Here is a 6962-nt window from a genome sequence, read left to right as displayed (position 1 = left end):
ACTTCTGTGTAACACTAGCTGTGCACATTGGTAGATGATGAAGTAACGGGTAGCTATGGACTTCTGTGTAACAATAGCTGTGTACATTAGGTGATGTTGAAGTCACAAGTCGCTATAGCTAGAAACATGTGTGTTTCAAAGGCTGAGGATGAAGTCATTGGTAACTATATATGAACATCTGTGTAACACTGACTGTGTTCATTAGGCCAAGATGAAGGCATTGGTAGCTATGGTTTTCTGTGACACACTAGCTGTGTAAATAAGGTGACGATGATCTTATGAAGTCGTTGGTAGCTATTGACTCCCGTGTTACACTAGCTGTGTACATTAGGTGATGATGAAGTTATGGATAGCTGTGATACTAGCTGTGTACTTTATGCGATGATGAAGTCAAGGGTAGCTATGGACTTCTGTGTAACACAAGCTGTGTAAATTAGGTGATGATGAAGTCGTGGGTAGCTAAGAACATCTGGGTAATACTGTCTGTCTGCATTATATAATTAGACGAAGATGAAATCATGGGTAGCTTTTGTTTTCTGTGACACGCTATATGTGTAAATTAGGGGACGATGATCTTTTGAAGTCACGGGTAGCTATTGACTTCCGTGTTATACTACAAATGTAGCTGTGTACATTCGGTGTTGATGAGGTCTTGGGTAGCTTGACACTAGCTGTGTTATTATGTGATGATGAATTGGTAATGTAAGGGTTCAAAAGAAAGCTGATGATTATTATACAAACATAAGTTTTTTTTTAATGTTTTATATGAATTGAAGAATAATCCCTATATAGATATAAGAAGATGTGGTATAGTATGAATTTGAGTAAGTATATACATGCTCTTCTTAAAAATTTTAAAACGGGTTTAAGAACGGATTCGTTATTGCATTATAGAGACACGAGAGGCTCAAAAGGGTGTTAATCACATTAGTTCATTAAGCAGATGCTCCCCTAGACCAGCCGGAATAATGTTAGATCAGGAAACCCTTTCCCCTTAATAATCTTTTTAATGTGGCCGTAAAAAGATTTTACTGTATTCCAAGGTTCGAAAAGGGGTTTAATACTTTAGTAATATTTTCTTACTGACATCGATATGAATTGATGAAACCCCCTGGCCAGTAAGGCTGGTTTAGAGAAGCCCTTACCGATAATTTGGGGCCAATGTTACAGTACTGAATTTTAGAGTTTAATAGAGTCAAACACATTTTTGTTTTTTTTTTCACTCAACCATGGGATTTTAATTATATGTATTATTTAATACTATCCTTTTAAAAACTTTCTTAGACAGCTTTGATTTACATTTTATGGTGTATCTTATGATTCTTTCTTACAAAAAGATACAAACCAAATAAACAAAAATGTAAAAAAAAAAATATGATTTCCGTGGAGTGTCGTGGAATTCCGTTGATTTAATACATGCGCAATACGTGTTTCTTATATAACCATTAGATTTATGAAAAACAATGAGGATGTACATATGACAGCTAAACAATTAACCTTAATTTTTGGACAGTTACACAATTTGATGAACTAGAAATTTACAAACACAATGCATCATATAAAGAGTCTTACTATTTTTGTCTCCTACATGTGAATGTACACGTGCTTTTTATTATATCATTTAGGTTTCCGCGAAAGAATAATTGCAATCAACAAATATTTGTGTCACTGATAAATGTGACTCCACAAAACCATGAACGATACCCCCTGTCGAAACGCAACTGTGGTTGATTTAGTTCTTAACGCGTAATTGTTTTAACAGGAAACTGTCATTTTTATTTAGAATTTCAAAGCCGAGGAGGAATGTTTATGCTTAAATCATGTTTTGCCGTTTTCTTTTGAATAATAATTGCATGTTAACCTTGTGAACTCACAATTAATAAACACTACTATATAAGTAAAGCTGATGCGATGTTATTCTAAACGGTGGAGAATTACTTGATTTACTACAGTGAGTATATCGTTACTAAGCATTCTAAGGTAACAGTCTTTTTTCTATTTCTTATCTATCTAACTTACAATTTTCTTTTGATCTCCTTTGAGATAATTTACCATATCACGCTACCCGAGTGATGTTTAAGGTATAACAGTACTGTAGTTTAAGAGCTGCAGTGGTCAATTGGCGATTATGTAACATTGTTTTTTTCATTGGCTTAAATTTACCGTTTAATCCACATTATATGTCGTAATTGCGAAATCTACGCATCGCCAGTAAAACTGCATTTGTGACCATCAAATCGCAAATTGACAACTGTAAATGAGAGGTGAAAGATTCAAATGGGTCATTCAAACTCATACGTCGAAAATAAGCTGATAACGCAATGACTAAAAAAGTAAATGACCAACAGACAGACAACAATACAAAAACACTGCAAAGAAAACTCTTCAACTACCGTACTGTTATTCCTTAATTCTAATTCAATCTTCATGTAACAATATTTTCCATTGGCTAAAATTTACCGTTAAATCCACATTGAAAATGTATTGCGCCGTCATTTTGAGTTGCTGGAATTCACAAATGTTAGATTAATACAGTCAATATAAATTAAGATAAAACATGATAACCTAGGTAGCTATTCTTTTTGTACCTTAACCATTTCGTACCTAACATATTTTGTTATTTCGTACCAATGATCAAAACCATATACCATTCCGTACCCTATACTATTTTGTATCATAAATATATTTGTACCAACAAACGTATAGGAGATTTTGAAAACAAAAATATAATTAAAAAAAAGATCCTTTATCCTGCCCTATTTATACTGCCCCGTCATAAGTTTTAATATATTAAATGTATTACAAGGTAAAAATGTTATTAATTCTTTTTTTAAACGATATCAGTCTGGCTTTAAAATTTATCAAATAAAAATTGTACATAAAAAAAACTTAATGTTGATTCCAATAAACAATGCTTTGGTTCTGATATGCTTGAAAGTCTACATTTTGATTATAAATCTTTAGTTGACAACTTATTTAATCATAATAAACCTAAGTTTGGTGGGGTTCGTGTTGTTTAGTCTTTAGTTTTCTATGTTTTGTTTTATATACTGTTGTTTGTTTTTTGATCGTTATTCATTTTTTGCCATGGCGTTGTCAGTTTGTTTTTGATGTATGAATATCCCTTTGGTATCTTTCGTCTCTTCTCTTTTGCACTTCCTTCCAGCTGGAAAAGTTGGTCTTAGACCATTTTGGCTTTTCTGTTTAGGTCACGTTGTAATGTCTATTATCTTTTATGCATTTTTCTTTTCAAATTTTAAGTATCTAGCATCTCTGATGACGGTTGTACCTTATATACGCATCACGTACACACACATTAGTATCACATAATGTTTTATCAAACTCTATGACGTTTGTATACTAAAAGTCCATCAACCATTGCTTATGAATAACATGAACAATATAACCGATTATCAGGTTTTCTAAATATTGATGTTGTAAAAATATCAGCTGCAGGAACCCTGTGTAGCTTTCTTTGGCGACAGAGGTATATAATGTACAGCAAAAACTTCATTTGGTGCCGATTAGCTAATATTTTAAGAGTTCCATGCTAGGGGAGCCTGCATTTATCGGATTGTACTTGTGTGGCTTTTACGATCGATACAATAGTTTTCTTTTGTTTTAGAAGCTGACAAGAAGAAGAATTGACTAAATATGATCAACATCGGTTTAACCCATATTACGCCTTTGATAAGATCGATTCAAACTTATATAAGCCAGGTCAATCACATTTGACATCACAAAACTGTAATATATCAATTTGCGAATACGATTAAAAAGGGCACATGGATTACCGATCAGTCACTGTGAACTCTGATCTATCGATATATTTCCAAATAGAATAAATGAACTTACACGAATTTGTTGATGTATATCAATTATTTTTTTATTGTAGATGTCTTTTGTTGAAGGAAAACTGGTACGGTTGACGCTTGTATTCTTAATTTGCTTTGTTTTCATGGATACAACTAGCGCAGGATGTTGTCGTAAATTTAAAGAAAAGTACTGCAAAGACTGCACTAAAGGTACTCCTTGTTGTGGATATGATAAATGTAACATATTCTGTTGTGGATGTAGGTGTCGTACAGAACCGAGCGGTAAAGATTGTTTTGTACGTGATGGTGCATGTAAGTGTTACAAGGCAAAAGGAAAACGTAGCGCACCATTTGCTACTACCGACATGTCTGCTTATGTGACGTTTATGGGTCTAGACATCAACAAGTAAGTATAAATTTCTTTATTGACAATTTAAGATTTGATTTGTCCTTTCAACTCCTTGATTTGTTTTAAGTAGACGGACCTTGATTCGTTTTAAGTAGACGGACCTTGATTTGTTTTAAGTAGACGGACCTTGATTCGTTTTAAGTAGACGAAACGCGTATCTTTGATGTGTTTTTACATACAAAACAAAAAGAAAAAAAATAGAATAAAAAACACATTTTACATATGTACATTATGATTAACATCTATAATATTGTTATCTGTAGTTGTGTTGCTGTTTCATTGACGTTTATGCCATAATTTCTTTTTTGAATATGAATGAAGTTTTTTTAAAAAAAGGTGTTGTTTCCTCTAAAAACTCGATAAGACACTGTGTGGTGTAGTATGACATAATTCAGAACCCAATAAGACACTGGATGATGTCGTAGGACACAAGAAGGGGGCATGATTAACAGCTTAAGTAGATAGTTTTCCTATCGACCAAAAGTGTTTGGCTCAACTGTTTGTATTCGCAACCAATCTGATAAAAATATTATTTTATATATATATTTACAATTTGTCCATTATAATGCATTGTTGTTATAGGTTCTGTAGAGTTAGATTCCAGTCCTATTATATTTATATACATGGCGATACATTTTTGCTTAGCAATCCTATGGGACTACAAAAATCAAGTTTAAAAAAAAAATATCTTTAATAAAAAAATAAGGAGATGTGGTATGATTACCAATGAGACAACTATTCACGAAAGTTGAAATGAAGGACATGTAAGCAATTATAGGCAACCGCACGGCCTTCAACAAAGAGAAAAATTAATACCGTATAGTCGGCTTTAAAATGACCCGATATGATATATAGTCTACATAATATAGCTGGAGGTAATACAAATGGTTTTAATAAATTCTATGTTATTCGGCACATTTTTTTTTTAATTTACATGACACTTTATATAATTATCTTGAAGAAATGGCGGGGCTTGATTTGCAAATTTAAAGTTAAAGTTTCATTCTTTTTATTCGTTTTGGTCTTTTCAATATTATTTAGGAACGTCGTTGTCTGTTTTTGACAGCAGCTATTATGCCTGACTTTTTTTCACGCGGACGTGAGTGTCCCTGGCTGACACTTTTCATTTGTATTACACAATTTGTGCACTAGACAAATACTCCTAAAGATATAAGATGATACTTTTGGATTTTGTGTTGTTAGGTTGCTGTCTTACTGACGTATGCTCTCATTTACATTTCAAAGAAATAGGTAAAAAAATCATATGAAACGGTTGCTCTTCTCTTTAGTCCCGTTTGATCATATAGCTCTGAACATTTGTACGTATTTATACGTCCATGGCTTTCAAATGTTTAGATTTGAGAGTTCATGAATATTAATCAACGTCTCTTCGGTGATGCTCGAGCTAAACATATTTGAAAATCCAAAATTTAATACAAATGTTGACGAGCTAATACAATCTAAGAGGACCAAAAGTAAGATCAAACTCGGACAAGAAAGCAGAGGTTAAACAAATTACTTTATTCAAAATGATTTTTCAAAATTTTATTGCGCAAATTTCAATAAAAAAAATATCCATATTTGCATGTTACATTATAGAAGCACTTTCCAAGAAACCTTTATTACCGTGAAAATAAGCCGAATATTTTACATGTAAACAAATCAAACATAATTCGATACACATTAAAAAAACATACGTTACAAAGCAAAAGCATGAATTCTTGATCTTCTTCTTATACCTTTTAAAAAGTATTAACAAAAATACCGAACTTCGAGGTAAATTCAAAAAGGGGAATTCCATAAAATCTTACAAAACCAAACATTGGGAATTATCACCCAACGGAACGAATAGAAACCAACTGTCATAATCATGCCTTGATACGGGCATTTCTTGGTTTAGCATGGTTTTACAGATAGCTAAACCTGGTTTTATAGCTAGTTAAACCAGGTTTTATAGCTAGCTAAACCTGGTTTTATAGATAGCTATAAAGTAATTTTACTTTTATTCTGTAGGAATGGAATGATGGAACAGTTTGAGTTCACTACAGCATTGGAACAGAGGCAAATAACGGACAACGCGACCGTGTTTCATCACTGGTCAATCATGGACGAAGATAAAGATGGAATTATTAGTCTTGAAGAATTTGACCGAGAAAAATTGTAGTTTGCCTGGAACATAGTTTGTTATAAGTAAAAATGATATTGAAGAGGCGGAAAGTTTTCAAATTTGAAATAAAACGAAACAAAATATTGCATTACCTCGTTACTTTTATTTGTATCATTAAATTTAGTTTTACTATGACTAATTACCGACAAAATTAAAAGAAAAATATCCTTATCTTTGAGAGTAAGGCTTTCTTGATTCATAGATTACATGTATGTAACCTTTTTTCATATCATTAAATGTTATTTCATTTCATAACTCCTTTTTATCGTTGATTAAATACACAAGAACTATCCGAAAAAGGGCCGTGGAGAATATAACAAGAGGTAAAACAGTCGCGAAAAACAAACGATACCGAGGCCAAAAAGAAAATTACGAAAAAACAAAATCCACAAAACACTACATTCAGGAATGGGCATCAGTTCCTGCTGCATCAGGGACACACGTCATGTTACTCTCGTGAAAAAATGTTGATGAGTCATATCAGGTGATACGGCATCATACAATGGCAGATTGGTAACGTGAGGGTACCCAAATTGCACATTTTTTGACAGTTTTTTCACCTACGTTTATT

The 6962-nt window shown here is 32.7% G+C and overlaps 1 long non-coding RNA gene across 1 annotated transcript; it reads left to right on the top strand.

The window, feature by feature from the left end:
* The first annotated feature begins 1696 nt into the window (after positions 1-1696).
* Positions 1697-6479, top strand: LOC127729570 (uncharacterized). Its single transcript, XR_007994716.1, has 3 exons — positions 1697-1980; positions 3896-4221; positions 6238-6479. It is a non-coding gene; the product is annotated as an uncharacterized LOC127729570 (long non-coding RNA).
* The last annotated feature ends 483 nt before the right edge of the window (positions 6480-6962 follow it).

Source organism: Mytilus californianus, unplaced genomic scaffold, assembly GCF_021869535.1.
Source record: "Mytilus californianus isolate M0D057914Y unplaced genomic scaffold, xbMytCali1.0.p SCAF_2, whole genome shotgun sequence".
NCBI classification, from domain to species: domain Eukaryota; kingdom Metazoa; phylum Mollusca; class Bivalvia; order Mytilida; family Mytilidae; genus Mytilus; species Mytilus californianus.
This window is presented reverse-complemented; position numbering and strand designations above follow the sequence as displayed.